Source organism: Schistocerca americana, chromosome 11, assembly GCF_021461395.2.
Source record: "Schistocerca americana isolate TAMUIC-IGC-003095 chromosome 11, iqSchAmer2.1, whole genome shotgun sequence".
Lineage (NCBI taxonomy): Eukaryota > Metazoa > Arthropoda > Insecta > Orthoptera > Acrididae > Schistocerca > Schistocerca americana.
In genome coordinates this window covers 203,348,068-203,369,329 of record NC_060129.1, presented here as the reverse complement: position 1 = coordinate 203,369,329, position 21,262 = coordinate 203,348,068, and the positions used below count along the sequence as shown (strand labels likewise).

The 21,262-nt window shown below is 44.2% G+C and overlaps 1 protein-coding gene across 1 annotated transcript in view; it reads right to left on the bottom strand.

Moving 5' to 3' along the window:
• LOC124553771 (zinc finger MYND domain-containing protein 11) overlaps positions 1-21,262 on the bottom strand; it is a 231,224-nt gene that overhangs the window by 39,403 nt on the left and 170,559 nt on the right. The window lies entirely within an intron of this gene.

The window sequence follows — 21,262 nt, the reverse complement described above, 5'->3', positions numbered from 1 at the left end:
GATCTGACAGGAACCTGCGTCACCACTACAGCAGGCCGTCAGCATAAAAGAATGTCCGAGTTATAAATTTTAATAGTATCCACTGTGAGCAGTTTACAATTTCGATTTGAGATCACTAACTCCCTCAGCTTTAGATAACCACACTTAATGGAGCTATGTCGTTTACCAACTTGCAATGCCACATACACAAAATGCAACTCCATAGCATTGACCATTTTGTATTCTGCTGTCTGCTAAGAGTGTACAGTAATTTCAGTTCAACATGCTGTCCATCTAACGTTTAACTGAAATCCCCCTTGTGGGTAAATCATCTGCCGACAGTATAGTCGATTTGAAACAACTGGATATTAGGTTGGTGCGTAAGTTCATTGCGCTTTTGTTCTAGTCATTCCACCATCGCGCGACATTTGCACACAACAGGAAAGATTTAAGAATCGGGTGTACAGGATCATCATCATCATCATCCATCATCATCATCATCATTTAAGACTGATTATGCCTTTCAGCGTTCAGTCTGGAGCATAGCCCCCCTTATACAGTTCCTCCATGATCCCCTATTCAGTGCTAACATTGGTGCCTCTTCTGATGTTAAGCCTATTACTTCAAAATCATTCTTAACCGAATCCAGGTACCTTCTCCTCGGTCTGCCCCGACTCCTCCTACCCTCTACTGCTGAATCCATGAGTCTCTTGGGTAACCTTGCTTCTCCAATGCGTGTAACATGACCCCACCATCTAAGCCTGTTCGCCCTGACTGCTACATCTATACAGTTCATTCCCAGTTTTTCTTTGATTTCCTCATTGTGGACACCCTCCTGCCATTGTTCCCATATACTAGTACCTGCAATCATCCTAGCTACTTTCATATTCGTAACCTCAACCTTGTTGATAAGGTAACCTGAATCCACCCAGCTTTTGCTCCCATACAACAAAGTTGGTCGAAAGATCGAACGGTGCACAGATAACTTAGTCTCGGTACTGACTTCCTTCTTGCAGAAGAGAGTAGATCGTAGCTGAGCACTCACTGCATTAGCTTTGCTACACCTCGCTTCCAGTTCTTTCACTATGTTGCCATCCTGTGAGAATATGCATCCTAAGTACTTGAAACCGTCCACCTGTTCTAACTTTGTTCCTCCTATTTGGCACTCAATCCGTTTATATCTCTTTCCCACTTACATTACTCTCGTTTTGGAGATGCTAATCTTGATACCATAGTCCTTACATTTCTCATCTAGCTCTGAAATATTACTTTGCAAACTTTCAATCGAATCTGCCATCACAACTAAGTCATCTGCATATGCGAGACTGCTTATTTTGTGTTCACATATCTTAATCTCACCCAGCCAGTCTATTGTTTTCAACATATGATTCATAAATAATATGAACAACAGTGGAGACAGGTTGCAGCCTTGTCTTACCCCTGAAACTACTCTGAACCACGAACTCAGTTTACCGTCAACTGTAACTGCTGCCTGACTATCCATGTAAAGACCTTTAATTGCTTGCAAAAGTTTGCCTCCTATTCCATAATCTCGTAGAACAGACAATAACTTCCTCCTAGGAATCCGGTCATATGCCTTTTCTAGATCTATAAAGCATAGATACAATTCCCTGTTCCACTCGTAACACTTCTCCATTATTTTCCGCAAGCTAAAGATCTGGTCCTGACAACCTCTAAGAGGCCTAAACCCACACTGATTTTCATCCAATTGGTCCTCAACTAATACTCGCACTTTCCTTTCAACAATGCCTGAGAAGATTTTACCCACAACGCTGATTAAAGAGATATCTCTGTAGTTGTTACAATCTTTTCTGTTTCCATGTTTAAAGATTGGTGTGATTACTGCTTTTGTCCAGTCTGATGGAACCTGTCCCGACTCCCAGGCCATTTCAATTATCCTGTGTAGCCATTTAACACCTGACATTCCACTGTATTTGATGAGTTCCGACTTAATTTCATCCACCCCAGCCGCTTTATTGCACTGCAATCTATTGACCATTTTTTCCACTTCCTCAAATGTGATCCTATTTCCATCATCATTCCTATCCCATTCTACCTCGAAATCTGAAACATTACTGATCATATTTTCACCTACATTGAGCAACTCTTCAAAATATTCCCTCCATCTGCCCTAGGCATCCACAGGATTCACCAGCAGTTTTCCTGACCTGTCCAAAATGCTTGTCATTTCCTTCTTACCTCCCTTTCGAAGACTGCTAATTACACCCCAGAATGGTTTTCCAGCAGCTTGACCCATAGTCTCCAACCTGTTTCCAAAGTCTTCCCACGATTTCTTCTTGGATGCTGCAATTATCTGTTTGGCTTTGTTTCTTTCTTCAACATAACTTTCTCTGTCTACCTGGGTTCTGGTATGTAGCCATTTTTGATACACCTTCTTTTTCCTTTTACAGGCTGCCTTGACTGTGTCATTCCACCAAGCTGTTTTCTTCATCCTACTTTTACACACTACTGTTCCAAGACATTCTTTAGCCACTTCTAGTACTGTGTCCCTGTACCTTGTCCATTCCTTTTCCAATGACTGTAATTGACTACATTCAACTAACTGGTACCTTTCTGAGATCGCTGTTATGTACTTGTGCCTGATTTCCTTATCCTGAAGTTTCTCCACTCTTATCCTCCTACATATGGACCTGACCTCCTGCACTTTCGGCCTCGCAATCTCAATTTCACTGCAGATTAAATAATGATCAGTGTCATCAAAGAATCCCCTGAATACACGTGTGTCCCTCACAGCCTTCCTGAATTCCTGATCTGTTATTATATAGTCAATGACAGATCTGGTTCCCCTGCCTTCCCAAGTATACCGGTGAATGTTCTTATGTTTAAAAAAGGAGTTTGTGATTACTAAGCCCATACTGGCACAGAAATCCAAGAGTAGTTTTCCGTTCCTGTTGGCCTCCATATCCTCTCCAAATTTACCCATAACCTCTTCATACCCTTCTGTTCGATTTCCAATCGTGGCGTTAAAATCACCCATGAGCAGAACACTGTCCTTGTCCTTTACTCTAACAACTACATCACTGAGTGCCTCATAAAAACTATCCATCTTATCTTGATCTGTCCCTTCACAATGCGAATATACTGACACAATCCTAATTTTCTTGCTAGACACTGTCAAATCTATCCACATCAATCGTTCGTTTACATACCTTATTGCAACTACGCTGGGTTCCATTTCTTTCCTGATGTAAAGCCCTACACCCCATTGTGCTATTCCTGCTTTGACTCCTGACAGGTAGACCTTGTATTCTCCCACTTCCTCTTCTTTCTCACCCCTTATCCGGATGTCACTAACAGCTAAAACGTCCAGCCCCATCTTACTTGTAGCCTCTGCCAGCTCTACCTTCTTCCCAGAGTAGCACCCATTGATATTAATAGCTCCCCATCTCATTACCATTTGTTTGCCAAGTCGTATCTTAGGAGTCCCTGGTTTGTCAGTTAGAGGTGGGACTCCGTCACCTCCAAAGGTCCGACGCATTTTGCTCTGATTGTTGCCAGCATCATATTTAAAATACCAGGGAAGCAGGTTGTTAGCCTTACCTGCCCCGAGTCCCATTGGGTTTTACCCCTAACGGCTGAGGGACTAACCGGTGGATTTGATAGTCTTTGCCGTATGAGCACAAAGGTGACCACGACTCAGAATATGTCCGAGATGCTCAGCCTTATCCCAAAGTAACTGGTATCCCGACTGTCGGGACCACTTACTTGGCCACTCATACGTTGCCCGTGGTTCATGAACTAGGACATGACTACAGGAACCCACACCATGAACCACATTTCAGTGCTGTCTGCTAACAGTGTACAGTAATTTCAGTTCAACATGCTGTCCATCTAACGTTTAATTGAAATCCCCCTTGTGGGAAAATCATCTGCCGACAGTATAGTCGATTTGAAACAACTGGATATTAGGTTGGTGCATAAGTTCATTGCGCTTTTGTTCTAGTCATTCCACCATCGCGCGACATTTGCACACAACAGGAAAGATTTAAGAATCGGGTGTACAGGTTGCGCAGCAAAAATCAGCAGGTGTCCGTATTTGCATCTCCGATTGCTCCTCATCAATTGGCTCACAAACAACACTGAACATTCATCACTTATCATTACTGGTGACAAGAAATGGTGTGTCTATGCTAACAAAATGAAAGGAAAGGAAAGGAAAGGAAAGGAATCGTTTAACCCCAACAAAGCAATAACTCTCCATACAAAGACAAGCATGCAGCCACAAAAGATAATTTTTTGCACCTGAAGGAACAGCAACAGTGTGGTGTACTACAAATTGCCTCTCCAAGTTCTAACCGTCACCCTTGACATTTACTGTCAACAACCGACAGGTCTTGCAGGCACAATGTGACAACAATGACCAGGAAGACTGCACGAAAATGATGCTACTCCACAATAACGCCTGCCCACAATCTGTTGAGACTGTCAAAACCACTACACCTTGTTTACCTGATCTCGTGCCCTCCGATTTTCACCTTTTCCACTTTCTTTCGAGCAAAATGCACTCCGAACACGGCTCGGTGACTTCTTGTCTCAAAACTGTGTGATTTCTACAGTTGTGGAATCGGGAAGTTACCCCAGCATTAGCATAAAGTTGTTAACAGTGAAGGACAAATATTACTGACGACTAAAGTCCCTGTTGTGTGTATCTGTCGTGTTTACCAAACTCACGGAAAAACGCTAAGAACTAATGTATGTGTGTGTAAAGGGAAAAGAACGATCAGAAGTGTCTGGTGAAGATGTTGACCATTTCAGAGCATCTTACCTTCACAGTCCTAAGGAAAGTCAGTCCAGATAGCAAGTCTTGAACTTCAGTTGCCAAAGATGGCAGTGTGGGAGGTTTTACAAAAACGTTTACACAGGCGTCCATACGAGTTACGGTCGGTACACACTTCAAAGTCAGTCGAGTATGGTGCATGTTGTGACTTTGCAAGTAAAGTGTTCCAGCAGTAAGACGACCATCTCGATCGTGTCGTGCTCAGTGAAAAGGCAACTGTCATATAAGTGGAAAAGTAAATAACCACAATGTCAGACTGTCCTCACAAACTCAAACAACATCAATGGAATCTCCAAAAGTAAACATTTTCTGTGCTATGTTCTGTCATGTATATGGACCATGTTTTCCCCCTGAAGCCACCGTATTGGGTGTTACTCAACTGATGTATTGCAGGTGTGGCTCTTTCCCCAATTACAAGGTGAAGCTGAAAACTTTATTTGATAACAAGATGGAGGCCCTCCCCACTGGCAACTCTTTGTACGATAGGGGTTGGACGTCTTACAAGGGGAAGGCTTCAGACATGGCCCACCGATTCGACTCAAATTTGGCAGGTCACTCGTGAACAACCTAAAACGAAGGACTGTTTAAGATATTTTGGCTCTTAAAGACCATTCCGTTTTTGAGAAAAATCACCCCTAAAGGTCACGACAAGCAATCGATGGAGCAAAATTCGCGGGATCGGTAGATAATTTTCACGAGTAGGTGTGGGTTCCAAAAAAGTATACTTTACCAGAAATCGAGGAAAGAATCTTTTACAACAGTCGCTTATGTATCCACAAGGTAAATGCTTTTCAGGCATAGTGCAATGGCCAAGGTAACTAGCTGGGAAGCTGAGAACCAGGGTTCGAATCTCGAGGAAACTCTACAGTTTTCATTTTTTTACGTTGCAGTTTTTCATATCAGAATTCATAGGGATTGAGGGTTAATAAGGTATGCAACTCAAAACGGAATAATAATAATAATAATAATAATAATAATAATGTAGGCAAACTAATTTCCCAAATGACGTTAATTAGTAAACGATTAAACTTTTACGCCTTTTTGCCGGTAGTGCGATGGTCAAGGTGATTGGCTGCGCTTGAATCTAGAGGAAACTTAGCGGATGTTATTCTTCTCGTATGTATTTTCCCGTATCTCAATTGATAGGGATAGGAGGGTGAATAAGGTAAATAAATCAATATGGAATAATAAAAAGGTAGGCAAATAAATTTCTCAAGCCTATTGGGATAGTAAGCAACTAAAATTTTACTCTTTATCCCTTTATAATCGCTCTACCAGTCACTGTACGTGTCCTCACTTTTCTTCGAACAACTAGATGGGTGGTACTTACATAAACATTCGAAACAAATGTACTCGTGGCACCAAGAACATCTAATGAATGCAATCTTTCAACAGCTACACTGTTCCTTCTAAAGAGTCCGTAGAAAACAAACTTGGTTTACATTTAAAAATAATGTCTTTTTTGGGAATTAATTTTGTTGTGTATCACACATACGATATCATTGCCTGAAAAGTCGGTGCTAAAAGTTGGTTATGAGTTATGCTGTAAATAGTTGTTGCATCCGTGTGGTTGCGCAATTCCCACTCGGTTTCCAGAAGCACACTGCAATTGTGAAGCCTCGAAATAAAGTTTTTAACCTGGCGATAGAAATAAACACATACGGCTGGCACGCAGGTATGCAGTTTGACAGTATTACTTTTACCGTGGTCGTCGGTTGACCCTCGTCATCTACACACTTGGTGTAATACATTAGAGTATTAGTTTGTCCACCCCTGGAATCCAATATTAGAAAAAACTAGTTATCAGCAACTTATGGTTTTAAAACATTCTCAATAAATGTTCTGTAAATCGCATTTGTCAATTTCCCGGATTTGGAGCAAGTAATCTAAATATTTTTTAATGAGTCAATTAAGCAACTGACCTCTTCTACAACTCGAGGACTAAATGTAACGTTCGTTTCTTGTAAACGCAGGAAAACCTTAGGCAACACTTTTCCAGAGGCTGTGATGGCATATTGCACCTTGTACGAATGTGTCAGTTTTTTGTTTTACTACCGACTGTGACAAGAGTTCGTTTTCCTCCCATTCGCGATGACGGGCATCGAATGTTCACCCGATACTAGCGTCCTGTTTGATCGGTGTCGATCTTGTAATCACAATTAAAACTGGTCACAAGTGATGCCATTTGCATGCTGAAAAGAGCCGCCACTTTCCGTATATCTTCTATATTTTCTACCTCCTTGTGGGAGACATATTTAGTGACGTGCCGTTGACAAATTTTATATTCCGATTTGAAATTCCTTGCCCAGGATAATGATGCGGCAAACTTAAAATCCTTGTTGGTCATATATTGAAGTGCTGCATCTGCAGCCCACTCCTGGAGTATTCTCGTTGTTACATTCTCGTTACGACGATGACAGAATTCGATAAATCGTTCATATGTCCACTTATTTATTATATCTTGACCCTCTTTAACGGTATCATTTCCCCACTTTTTTTAGATCCTTCTTCCTTTTCAGGACTGTTATTGCTCCATTCTTTTGCAGTGTTTGTAGGGTGCAATTTGGACAATTCCTGGCTAGCACTGCTGCCTTTACTTTTACTTCAAGGGGTACGGCATCTTATTTCAATCATTTAGTAACAGGTTCGTAATATTCATCGGGAACAGACGAAGCACAGACTGCTTGCGACATACACATTTCCAAAGTGTTATGACCATTTTGGGATTCACTGGTCGTGATATCTTACACTGATCACCTTCTGCTTCACCTTCACGGTACAGTTACTCAGTATCGACAAAAGTCATTTCGTTCGTCAGCTCCAAAAATCGCTCGACAATAGCCACTCCTACAAATCTTAAATGCTGAGAAACTGCCTGCTTCTGGTAGTGCATTGATAATACATCTGTCTTGCAACACTTCTACAAACCAAAACACAGCGTATGTAACTTCCCGCTTGTCGTCACGTGTGACAGGCTCCCAACAATACAGGGCTATTACAAATGATTGAAGCTATTTCATAAATTCACTGTATCTCCATTCATTGACAAATGGTCACGACACACTACAGATACGTAGAAAAACTCATAAAGTTTCGTTCGGCTGAAGCCGCACTTCAGGTTTCTGCCATCAGAGCGCTCGAGAGTGCAGTGAGACAAAATGGCGACAGGAGCCGAGAAAGCGTATGTCGTGCTTGAAATGCACTCACATCAGTCAGTCATAACAGTGTAACGACACTTCAGGACGAAGTACAACAAAGATCCACCAACTTCTAACTCCATTCGGCGATGGTATGCGCAGTTTAAAGCTTCTGGATGCCTCTGTAAGGGGAAATCAACGGGTCGGCCTGCAGTGAGCGAAGAAACGGTTGAATGCGTGCGGGCAAGTTTCACGCGTAGCACGCAGATGTCGACGAATAAAGCAAGCAGGGAGCTAAACGTACCACAGCCGACGGTTCGGAAAATCTTACGGAAAAGGCTAAAGCAGAAGCCTTACCATTTACAATTGCTACAAGCCCTGACACCCGATGACAAAGTCAAACGCTTTGAATTTTCGGCGCGGTTGCAACAGCTCACGGAAGAGGATGCGTTCAGTGCGAAACTCGTTTTCAGTGATGAAGCAACATTTTTTCTTAATGGTGAAGTGAACAGACACAATGTGCGAATCTGGGCGGTAGAGAATCCTCACGCATTCGTGCAGCAAATTTGCAATTCACCAAAAGTTAACAAGTTTTGTGCAATCTCACGGTTTAAAGTTTACAGCCCCTTTTTCTTCTGCGAGAAAAACGTTGCAGGACACGTGTATCTGGACATGCTGGAAAATTGGGTCATGCCACAACTGGAGACCGACAGCACCGACTTCATCTTTGAACAGGATGGTGCTCCACTGCACTTCCATCATGATGTTCGGCATTTCTTAAACAGGAGATTGGAAAACCGACGGATCGGTCGTGGTGGAGATCACGATCAGCAATTCGTGTCATGGCCTCCACGCTCTCCCGACTTAGCCCCATGCGATTTCTTTCTGTGGGGTTATGTGAAAGATTCAGTGTTTAAACCTCCTCTGCCAAGAAACGTGCCAGAACTGCGAGCTCGCATCAACGATGCTTTCGAACTCATTGATGGGGGACATGCTGCGCCGAGTGTGGGAGGAACTTGATTATCGGCTTGATGTCTGCCAAATCACTAAAGGGGCACATATCGAACATTTGTGAATGCCTAAAAAAACTTTTTGAGTTTTTGTATGTATGTGCAAAGCATTGTGAAAATATCTCAAATAATAAAGTTATTGTAGAGCTGTGAAATCGCTTCAATCATTTGTAATAACCCTGTATATTTCAGCACGAGTCTAAGAGTGTACAGCCTCGATTATTCAGATTATGCAACTGAAAGATATGACACAACAAACAATAACTAGTTACTAGGGGATAAACAGAAAAGCTGATTATCACCAGCTACATACAGTACAAGTCATACGTTATTTACGGAAGATCACTGTACTCTTTCACAAAACACATTTTATTTATTTGACGGGTCAATGACGAAAGATCATTATGCATATCCTCAATGTTCGCGGCAGCCTAATTAGGGAAAACAACTCTTTCCGACTGATTTATATAAGGTTTGTGTCGGGTACCCTCGCTGTTCGAGGTCAGAACTAGGATACGAGGAACAGGCAACCCGGACAGGTAACTCTCCCTGCACGCATTCTGCCCCGTGCCTCGCTGTAAACAAGCGCCGCGTGGTTGGCTGTCTGTGGTCCCTCGTGCGGAATTCACAGCACTCTTACTCGGAGTTGTTTTCATGTGACAAGGCTGAAAAGTTTAATTTTGTACTAATTCACATCGTTTGGGAAATTAGTTTGCCTACCTTATTAACCCTCCTATCCCTATGAATCCCGATACGAAAAACTAAAATTTAAAAAAAGGAAAACCGTACAGTTTCCTCCGGAGTTCTCTGCTTCCCAGCCAGTTACCTCGACTGTTGCGCTATCAGAATTCTCTCCAAAAGGTGTTTACCACGTGAGTAAATAAGCAGCAGTTGTAAAAGTTTCTTTCCCCGATTTCTGGAAAAGTACGTATTTGTGGACTCCATACCTGATGAAGAAGAATGCTCTACTAACAATTATCTATTGATCTCGACAATTTTCAATCAATTGCTGATCATAAACTTTAGGGGTGATTTCACAAAAACAGGGGGGGGGGGGGGGGGGAGGGGGGGGGGGGGTGTTGAACTAGGATACACAAGCAATGTGCCACATTTGAGCTGAATCGGTGCCTTTGTCTGAGGCCTTCCCCTTGCAAGTCTGCAACTATTGGAGTGGCTGTTATGGTCAGTACAACAGAGCTCTTTTCCACTGGCCTCCACATTTGCCCGACCTCACACCATGTGATATTTTTATTTTACAGTCCATCCTCACGAAGAATCCTACACACCTTAGATTGTGAAACGTTCGATCGGGTAGCTACGCATCTTTTACTCGAATGTGGACTGCGCTCTACTGAATTAAGAATGTTTTCCTCTTCCCGGACGTCACGATGTCTTTCGGAGAGAATACAAATACTGGGAAGAGTACCAGTTTCTAGGAACGTTCGATATGTTCCACTAAATGTTCTGGCACTCTGAATCCTACGATTAGAATACCGACGGTAATATTCGGTAACAGCAACTTTCGCATTACCGTCACAGAAGCCCAAAAATGTACACCATCTCTCCACACTCTTGTGATGAAAACTTGTACGGCATTGCAAAGTGTACTGTACACAGGAGACAATGACAGTGAACAGTGACTGCAGTATCAACAACGCGGTTGTTATGCAAATGTAGCACTCACTGCATTTGTCTGTCTAAGACTGAGTGTGTGTCCTGTGGACGCAAGTGTAGTGCTCCGTGCACCGTGGCACCGTTTTGGAACTCTGTTGTAGCTCCTTAGTTACTGTGTTTACTGTTTTTGTTCCGAATAACTAAGGAATAACCTCCAGCAACTGGGGGAAAACTTAACGGCTCGCCCTGTATCGACACCAAAGATGCAAATGTGACACCGTTTGTGACAAGGTACGGGAAAAATCATTCAAGCTCAACACTTCCGGTAATTAGGTGAAATTATTAGAAACACACACAGTGGAAAAGTGAGTAACAAAACTGTCAAAAGCCTACACAACTGCATAGAACGTTTATAACACGAAATTCGTTTCCACGAAATGCAAACGACACCACTACTAACCAATCATACTCCCAGATACACTTTGCAGAGTGAAAAACAATAACTGTGGATGTCAGAGTCAATGACAAAACAGGACAGATACAGTTGCAAAATACACTGTCCGTCTGCAAGATGAGTGTCAGTGAGGTTGTGGAATGTGCCAACAGGGACACAGGGCGACACCCTGTCCGATGCAGTGGCCACCTGCTACAGATTTCTCACTCGAGGGTCCGTGATGCCGACGGCCCTTTCGAGGTAGGCCCACAGGTTCTCGACTGGGCTCAAATGCCGGTAGTCTGATAGCCAGGCGAGCACAGTAAACTCCCCGTGCCGTTCACATCACGTATGTACACTGTAAGCTGTGTGGCATGTCGGACTGTCCTGCCGTTCTATGCCACCGTACCGAGGAAGAAACCAACTGCTCGTAGGGGCGGACCACGGGGATTGACGCGGACCTGTGCCGATCCGTCACGCTTTCCAGAACCACGTGCACACCGAGAGAATACCGTGAAAACATTCTCCGGACCGTAATGCTCCTTTCTCCCAACTGGATGTCTGCTTTCAGACGTTTCACACCGTAAGTGCGGACGACCGTCTGCCTGACGGAGAATAAACCACGATTTGTCCGAGACTGTCACCTGTTGCAGCTCTGTGGACGTGCAGTTGCAGTACTGGCGTGCGAATTCCGGTCTCTGTCGCTAACGGACGTCAGTCGGCACTGTTCACCTAGTGGCCACCGAGGAGACTGTCAGTGGCGCCTCGGTTCGTCTAGGTGTCCAGTTGATCGACAGTTGCACGTCTATTCCCTCCGTACTCACGTAGGAAGCCGTCGTTGACCCCCACCATCTATTTACCGTGGTATATCACAGTCGCCTCGGTGCCAGCTTCGGATATCACAATTTTGCTATATGTTAAGCGTCGCCATTTTGGAAATGTTTCCTCCTTCAGTCCAAAAGCCACGGAACATGCCCATTAGGATGTCAGCTAAATCACTCCATTTCCGCAGTGTGACAATGACTGAACTGTTTTCACCGTCTCCCTCCCCCTCGACACACTTTACGTGCAATCCACTGATTGCGCTACCACCTGCCGCCTGTGAACGGTTATTGCACGCTGATGTCACACACGGGCAGCAGTCACATTAACTTGACTGGACTGTGTATCTATACCCCAGATCCAACACAGTATCTGGACGAGCTAAAGTTACCACATATTAGGGCTTCTTTTCCCTTTCATTCGTGTGTGGAATGTAGAAAGAATGGCCTTCTAGTGCCAGTGTGTGTGTGTGTGTGTGTGTGTGTGTGTGTGTGTGTGTGTGTGCGCACGCGCTAAATTCAATCTAATTTTGTCTTCAAATTCTGTGTGGGAAGCACACGACATCTATAAATACATCTACATTTATACACTGCAAGCCACCTAACGGTGCGTGGCAGAGGGCACTTTACGTGCCACTGTCATTACCTCCCTTTCCTCTTCCAGTCGCGTACGGTTCGCGGGAAGAACGACTGCTGGAAAGCCTCCGTGCGCGCTCGAATCTCTCTAATTTTACATTCGTGATCTCCTCGGGAGGTATAAGTAGGGGGAAGCAATGCATTCGATACCTCATCCAGAAACGCATCCTCTCGAAACCTGGACAGCAAGCTACACCGCGATGCAGAGCGCCTCTCTTGCAGAGTCTGCCACTCGAGTTTGTTAAACATCTCCATAACGCTGTCACGCTTACCAAATAACCCTGTGACGAAACGCGCCGCTCTTCTTTGGATCTTCTCTATCTCCTCTGTCAACTCGACCTCGTACGGATCCCACACTGATGAGCAATACTCGAGTATAGGTCGAACGAGTGTTTTGTAAGCCACCTCCTTTGTTGACGGACTACATTTTCTAAGGACTCTCCTAATGAATCTGAACCTGCTACCCGCCTTACCAACAATTAATTTTATATGATCATTCCACTTCAAATCGTTCCGCACGCATACTCCCAGATATTTTACAGAAGTAACTGCTACCAGTGTTTGTTCCGCTATCACATAATCGTACAATAAAGGTTCCTTCTTTCTATGTATTCGCAATACATTACATTTGTCTATGTTAAGGGCCAGTTGCCAGTCCCTGCACCAAGTACCTATCTGCTCCAGATCTTCCTGCATTTTGCTGCAATTTACTAATGCTGCAACTTCTCTGTATACTACAATGGGGTCGTAATATATTCCCAGATTTGTCATTCAATATCAGTTCTCGGAACGTTGATAACAGGCTTTTGCAGAGCAGCCGATGCTTACTTCAAGCACCGAAGTGAAGCACCTCTGTCGATAGAGATGCCACGTACTTCGGTGAGAGTATTATTGACACCAGACACAGTTTGGCAGAGCCTCACTTTGGGTCTCAATTCGCCCTACCAGTCGCATAAAGCGATACCCAGATTTCCGGGCCATTCGGACATGACAGTGACCCGACACTGGACTGCACGGGAACACCGAGGCAGGCACACTCGTGAAGTTTCCGGTCGACCGGGGACGACCGCCACGAGGGAGGAGTGCCGTATTGGGCCTTATTCCACACTTGTGGCTCCATCCGAGAAGAAGTAATGCAGTCCCAGCAACAATCTGTGTCATCCAGCAACACCACGAAGCAGCTGCAGCTGCAGCCCAACTAGGGAATTACCGCCCCACACAAACACTGCTGTCAATACAAAATACACTACTGGGCATTAAAGTTGCTAAAGCAAGAAGAAATGCAGATGATAAACAAGTATTCATTGGACAAAATGCAGATGATAAATGAGTATTCATTGGACAAATATATTATACTAGAACCGGCATGTGATTACATTTTCACGCAATTTGGGTGCATAGATCCTGAGAAATCAGTATCCAGGACAAACACCTCTGGCCGTAATAATGGCCTCGATACACCTGAGCATTGAGTCAAACAGAGCTCGGATGCCGTGTACAGGTACAGCTGCCTGTGCAGCTTGAAGACAGTACCACAGTTCATCGAGAGTAGTGACTGGCGTATTGCGACGAACCAGTTGCTCGGCCACCACTGACCAGACGTTTTCGGGTGGCGAGAGATCTGGAGAATGTGCTGGCCAGGGCAGCAGTAGAACATTTTCTGTATCCAGAGAGGCCCGTACAGGACCTGCAAAATGCGGTCGTGCATTATCCTGCTGAAATGTAGGGTTTCGCAGGGATCGAATGGGGGTAGAGTCACGGGTTGTAACACATCTGAAATGTAACGTCCACTGTTAAAGTGCAGTCAATGCAAACAAGAGGTGACCGAGACGTGTAACCAACAGCACACCTTACCATCACGCTGCGTGCTACGCCAGTATGACGAAGACAAATACACATTTCCAATGTGCGTTCACCGCGATGTCGCCAAACGTGGATGCGACCATTGTGATGCTGCAAACAGAACCTGGATTCATCCGAAAAAATTACGTTTTGCCATTCGTGCACCCAGCTTCGTCATCGAGTACACCGTCACAGGCGCTCCTGTCAGTGATGCAGCATCAAGGGTAACCGCATCCGTGGTTTCCGAGCTGATAGTCCGTGCTGCTGCAAACATCATCGAACTGTTCGTGCAGATGGTTGTCGTCTCGCAAACGTCCCCATTTGTATACTCAGGGATCGAGACGTGGCTGCATGATCCGTTACAGCCGTGCGGATAAGATGCCTGTCATCTCGACTGCTAGTGATACGAGGCCGTTGGGATCCAGCACGGCGTTCCGTATTACCCTCCTGAACCCACCGATTCCATATTCTGCTAACAGTCATCGGATCTCGACCGACCCGAGCAGCAATGTCGCGATACGATAAACCGCAATCGCCAAAGGTACAATCCGACCTTTATCAAAGCTGGAAATGTGATGGTAAGCATTTCTCCTCCTTACACGAGGCATCACAACAACGTTTCACCAGGCAATGCTGGTCAACTGCTGTTTGTGTATGAGAAATCAGTTGGAAACTTTCCTGATGTCAGCACGTTGTAGGTGTCACCACTGGTGCGAACCTTGTGTGAATGCTCTGAAAAGCCAATCATTTGCATATCACAGCATCTTCTTCCTGTCAGTTAAATTTTGTGTCTGTAGCACGTCATCTTCGTGGTGTAGCAATTTTACATGTACATCTACATTTATACTCCGTAATGGCCAGTAGTGTATATACCTACACTTGGAACTGCGCCACAACTGGGAAATCGGACCACTGACGAATGGCAGTGCACTGTGTTCAGCGCTGCACTATCCCGGACGACCCTTGTCGGTGAGTTTGGCAGTGACCTGGGAAGAGATCCCATTCTCCCATCAGACTGAAGAGGAAACACAGTATTACCTCTCGCGACACCGTGTGGGCAGCAGTAGGGCACCACTTCGGGTCACGGCCGGTAGTGTTCGAGGGAAACTGGCGGCACGAGGGAACGTCGAGGACATTCCGCATCCTCGCACGTTACCTCTAACGTGATACAATCGCAGTGTCACTTTTCGATAGGACGGTGCTTTTCCACACGTGCACACGTCGCTACGGACCGGCCGCGTGACGTCAGGGTACTCCCGTGGACGGCAATATTCCCACGTCTGTCTCCGACTTCACGTGTGCGGCACCAGTTCGGACGTCAACTCCGTGCCGGTGGCAGTATCCGGGATACCGAGGACCCGTTACGACAGCCGTGGGCGGACTCGCCCCGTAAGAGGCCGCGTCAGCTTTTTAAAACAGAATCTGACCGAATCGACGCGTCCACCTACACCGGCAGAGGTTTGACATTATACTGGTGAGTGGGTTCGTACCAAATACGTTCCTTCTAAATTTCACTTCACTATCACCAAATTAACGTAGTGTGCCCTCTCGAGCCATACAGGCTCATTTCACGTCTTCTCCACCAGCCGGGTGCTTCACTTTTTTTACCACGCAATATATTTGCGAGCTGCATAAAAAATGTCTTACTTTCCTACACAATCGTACTACACGTTATAACTTCCGTATTTTTTTGTATCCTCCATGTAAGTAATATCTGTGTAAGTTGCCGCCAATATACATTTCGCATTAAAGAACGTAAAGGTAAGATGGGGAAAATTTGGGCTTATACGGAGAGTTTTTTACCACCTTTTTTCCCCACACTACTTGTGAGTTGAACAGTGAGAGGAATAATCGGTAGTGATACAGAGCACACACTGCCTAGGACCGCACTGACATTTACTTGTCAGCTGGTGACGACCTACAAAGCCGGAAGACAGTTTGTGATCAAATAAATATAATTTTGCAAAACATTAGGATGTGTGTCCTATTTAATATTAATGTAAGGCAAAGTACCGAAAATTGTGGAAGGTCGGGGAGTGAGGGACGGAGTGAGTTGCAGCCGTTATGCAGGAATGGAGAGGACTTCTGATAGCTGGAAAGTGCATCACATTGACCTCAGGACATGTGAGAAAAACATTAACTTATTCTAAATTACAAAATAATTTAAAGGTTTTCACAAATGAGCAGCCAGTCACCTTTTGTTATAGTAGACTTTTAATTTTCCCATCACTGGTTTCAAGTCGTCTAGCAGTTTATCAGATAGTACAGTTCTCGAAGATTTTTCACAGACTCGTAGGGACTTTCGTCGAAGTATTTTGTCATTCCTCAGTTGCTACTACATTTTTGGAGATGCAGTCCGCACGTGCTACTAAATATCACACACATTCACTTCTTTTTATTTACGAAGCATTTTCAGTAATCTTTAATACAAGTCTGATTCACATATACGCATAATAATTATTGTGTATAAGAACTTTATTACACGAGAGTCATTTGGAAAGTAAAAACCTTTTCCTTACACAAATTTTTATTTGATGTAATTAAAAGAAACTGTATTTTACATACAATTCTAAACCTAAGCTAGTTTTCTACATAGTCACTGTCATACCATTTTAGCAGCTTTTCTATGCCTCCTACATACTCCGTTACCATCAAATTTTTGGACAATTGATTAACAACTTCCTTAAATTCATAATCACTTCCACTGTGATGTAGACTACACAATCTTTCAATTTGGGGAACGAGTGAATCATTTGAGGCTAAGTCTGGACTGTACAGTGGACGTTCACACATTTCCCACCGAAACTGCTGAAGCAAGTCTCGTGTCACTCCCGCTGCATGTGGACGTGAATAATAACGGAGGAGGATGACTCGCCAGCTAGCAGTCCACACTGCTCGTTTTTTAATGGCTCTGCGAATCCACTGAGGTGTCTGACAGTAGGCCGCTGCAGTCCGCTAACTGTGAAACGTCTGTCTGCTCGGATTTTTGTTTCAATCCTCACTTTGAGTCTGTCATTCACCACAGAGGGCCAGCCAGCCTCAGAGCGATTTTTGTCGCAAACATTCTTCCGTCCGCCATTAGACGTGATACGCCACTTCCGAACTGACACTTCGTTCATCACATTACCGTTAATCTTGTTACCTGTCTATAAATTTCGAAGGGTCAGACTTTTTCTGCATTTAAAAAGTGGAAAATACAGTGACGAGATCGTCTATTTTGTCAAACATTTTAAAGTTGCACAGCTAAGAAGTGATCACACTTGTCAAAACAAAACATTCTTTACTTTCTGAATGACCCTCATACAGTGAGACTAAAAATGACCTATAATACAGTTTTTTGTTATCCTGTTACAGAGAAAACAGCTTTCTGAGTGCAAGTTCCATGAGGTAAAATTAGTATTCGATTTTTTGGGTCGTATTTAGCTGGCTTTCGTATACCAGAACGGTGGATTTTTGCCGTTTATGAACACATTCACTTTTACTGTGTCTCGGCTGAATGTGTTTACCGTATACAGTGCTGCCAACTGTGTTTTTCACCCATCTGATATTGTTGTGTAGTGTCTATGTGTAGTTTAACATTTGTTTGCATAGATATGTCCGTTATAGTATGTGGTAAAGTCTCCTCTGGGAAACAGGAGGAATTTTGGGTGGAGGGAACTGCAAACTGTTCTTTTATTACTCTAGAATCATTACATAGCCACAATTATTATATAAACAAAACAAACATGTATTGCAGGCCACTGAAGACGCTTCATAAATGAAACACGACGTGAAACGTGAACCGTATAAAACAAATACCCTTTCGTATAGTTCCACAGATAGATCACACCTCCAAGAAAATTGTTTGATATTAATTATACTCTTAAGACAAAAAACAGGATGTGCCGCGAAGGAACTATTCGAATAGGACGGAAGTAGGTAGGTGTGACAAATGACTACAATTTGAGAAAACTTAGATGATTTCCAAATTGGGAATGCCAGTAACGCGTTGGTCCATGCCTGTCTCTCACACAAGCAGTTATTCGGCACAGTATTGATTAATAGAGTAGTCGGATGTCCTCCCCGAGGGATACTCTGCCAAATTCTGTCCAACTGGCACGTCGGATCGTCAAAATTGTCAGTCGGTCGGACGGCCCCGTCCACAGTGCTCCAAAAGTTCACAATTGGGAGATACTCGGTAACATTATTGACCGACATAGCGTTTTGCAAACACGAAGACGAGCAACAGAAACTCTCACTGAGTACACGCGGACATTACCTTGCCGAAATGTACGCCCAGGACGGCTCACCACGAAGGGCAACGAAGCGGGGCACGAATATTGCCTACGAACTGCTGCGAGCGGTGGTGCTGCAACAAAAAAGAATGGCACCCCTGATCGTCAATCCCGGCTGTCAGGATGTACGGCGAGTGACAGTCCGACAGCTATCCCGTCACTTCCGAGCCACCTCCGGACACTTCACACTATTCGAAGCGGGACTCGTCACTGGAGACAATTCTACTTCAGTCAATAGGTCTCCATCTCCAGGCCAAAGACACGCCTCGAATGCACCCGACTGTCTCCCACCACAGAGCCTGACATCTGGGAATGACAGTCTGGGGTGCCACTTCTTTTCACGATAACACACCTTCGGTCGTCATCCGCAGCACATTTACAGCAGAGAGGTACGTCTCGGATAATTCGATATTCTGTGTCCCGTTTTGTGGTGAGTTATCCTGTGCTTACATTTAGGCCAGACGATACCCACATGCACACAGCTTTTCTTCGAGCTCGCCAAACCGTACCTCCGTCGGCGAGTTCACCGGCCCTCTCCTCGACAGAGAACATTTGGACCATTACGGGCAGGGCCCTCCCACCTGCTCGGGATTCTGACGCTCTGACGTGTCAAGTTGGACAGAATTTGGCACGGTATCCCTCGGAAGGGCATCCGACAATTTTGTTAATTGATGTCGGGCTAAACAACTGCTCGCATAAAGGCGACTTGCAGAATTTCTGAAGCTCCGTCTTTCGAATAAGTCACCCAACTTTTCTGGAACTGTAATCATTTGTTTGCCCATGTATTACATCACATCTACCAATTTCTGTCACATTCGGCTAACTCCTTTGCGACTAGTCTTTTTTTAGTCTGAAGGGGAGACGGAAGGCGAGTGGGCTTCAAAAATTCGATTTTTAGATTTCGGCATATTAGAAAAGCCCAGTATTTCCTGCGTCAAACAGTTTTTGTTTTATACGATAATTTTTTCGTGAGATACGTCTGTTTTCCTGACGCTCTGTGCAATCTGGGGACTGTGACAGCAAGGCTTACAACCAGATATGTGGAAAACTACCCTATGGTCCTAATGTCACAATTTCTAAATTAGAGGGCATTGGGCATGTCCGGAAGAGAATGGGGTCCAGGTTCAGAAGATGATTAGAAGAAAAGCAAAAAATAGTATTGGAAGACGGTAAGAATATAGGTGGTAAAGGTCGCCTGACAAATGTTGAAATAGATAGATTACAGAATTATTGTGGCTTGGTCAGAAGAAGAAAAGTAGGGAATATAGAAAACATGAAAAAAGCTGTAAGGGCTATCTTTTTCCATAAGCTTTCCACAAATGAAACTCCAGTGCACAGTCTTTGCCTGAATGATCCTGACACTTGGTAAAAGTACAGGAGAAGTGCCAGATATGACCACAAACATTCTTTACCTGCATCAGTAATGAATGAAATTAAACCCATATTTAGACACCTTTGTAAAGATACCTTGTTGAAGAAATGTCTTCATGGGAAAACCCAAAATTCACTCATTTAACGAATGTGTGAATTCTGTCATTTGAAACTGGTTACCGAAAACTGTATTTGTTCAGCTTACAACCCTCAAATTTGGTGTTTATGATGCTATTTTATGCTTCAATGATGGTGTAATTAGAAAACTGGATGTTTTGGAATTATTGGGAATAAAATCTAGTGGAAATACTGCAAAATCCTTGGTGCGAATAGATAGAGAGACAATCTGCAAAGCAGATATTGCTAATTTAAAATGCACAAAAGAAGCCAGGCAGAGAAGAAGAGGGACCAAGAGAAGAAAAGAAGATCAGTACGATACGGATGATGCTCAGTATAGGGCGGGAAAATATTTATTAGTGGTAAGTAATTCTCATCAATAACTGTACTAGAAGAGCAATATTAAACTTTAAATGGATTTTTCTCAAAACTACATTTTTTTTTTTACTTTAAGGTAGCATTATTTGATAATCTAATGGGGTTAGGAACATGAATTTGGTCTATTGGTACTGCAGAAGGTAATAAGTTATTACGCCCGCAACTACCCTCCCGACCTGGTACAGAAGCAAATACCCAGAGCCACTTCCTCATCCCCTCAAACCCAGAACCTCCCACAGAAGAACCACAAAAGTGCCCCACTTGTGACAGGATACTTTCCGGGACTGGATCAGACTCTGAATGTGGCTCTCCAGCAGGGATACGACTTCCTCAAATCATGCCCTGAAATGAGATCCATCCTTCACGAAATCCTCCCCACTCCACCAAGAGTGTCTTTCCGCCGTCCACCTAACCTTCGTAACCTCTTAGTTCATCCCTATGAAATCCCCAAACCACCTTCCCTACCCTCTGGCTCCTACCCTTGTAACTGCCCCCTGTGTAAAACCTGTCCCATGCACCCTCCCACCACCACCTACTCCAGTCCTGTAACCTGGAAGGTGTACACGACCAAAGGCAGAGCCACGTGTGAAAGCACCCACGTGATTTACCAACTGACCTGCCTACACTGTGAAACTTTCTATGTGGGAATGACCAACAACAAACTGTCCATTCGCATGAACGGACACAGGCAGACAGTGTTTGTTGGTAATGAGGATCACCCTGTGGCTAAACATGCCTCGATGCACGCCCAGCACATCTTGGCACAGTGTTACACCGTCCGGGTTATCTGGATACTTCCTACCAACACCAACCTATCTGAACTGTGGAGAT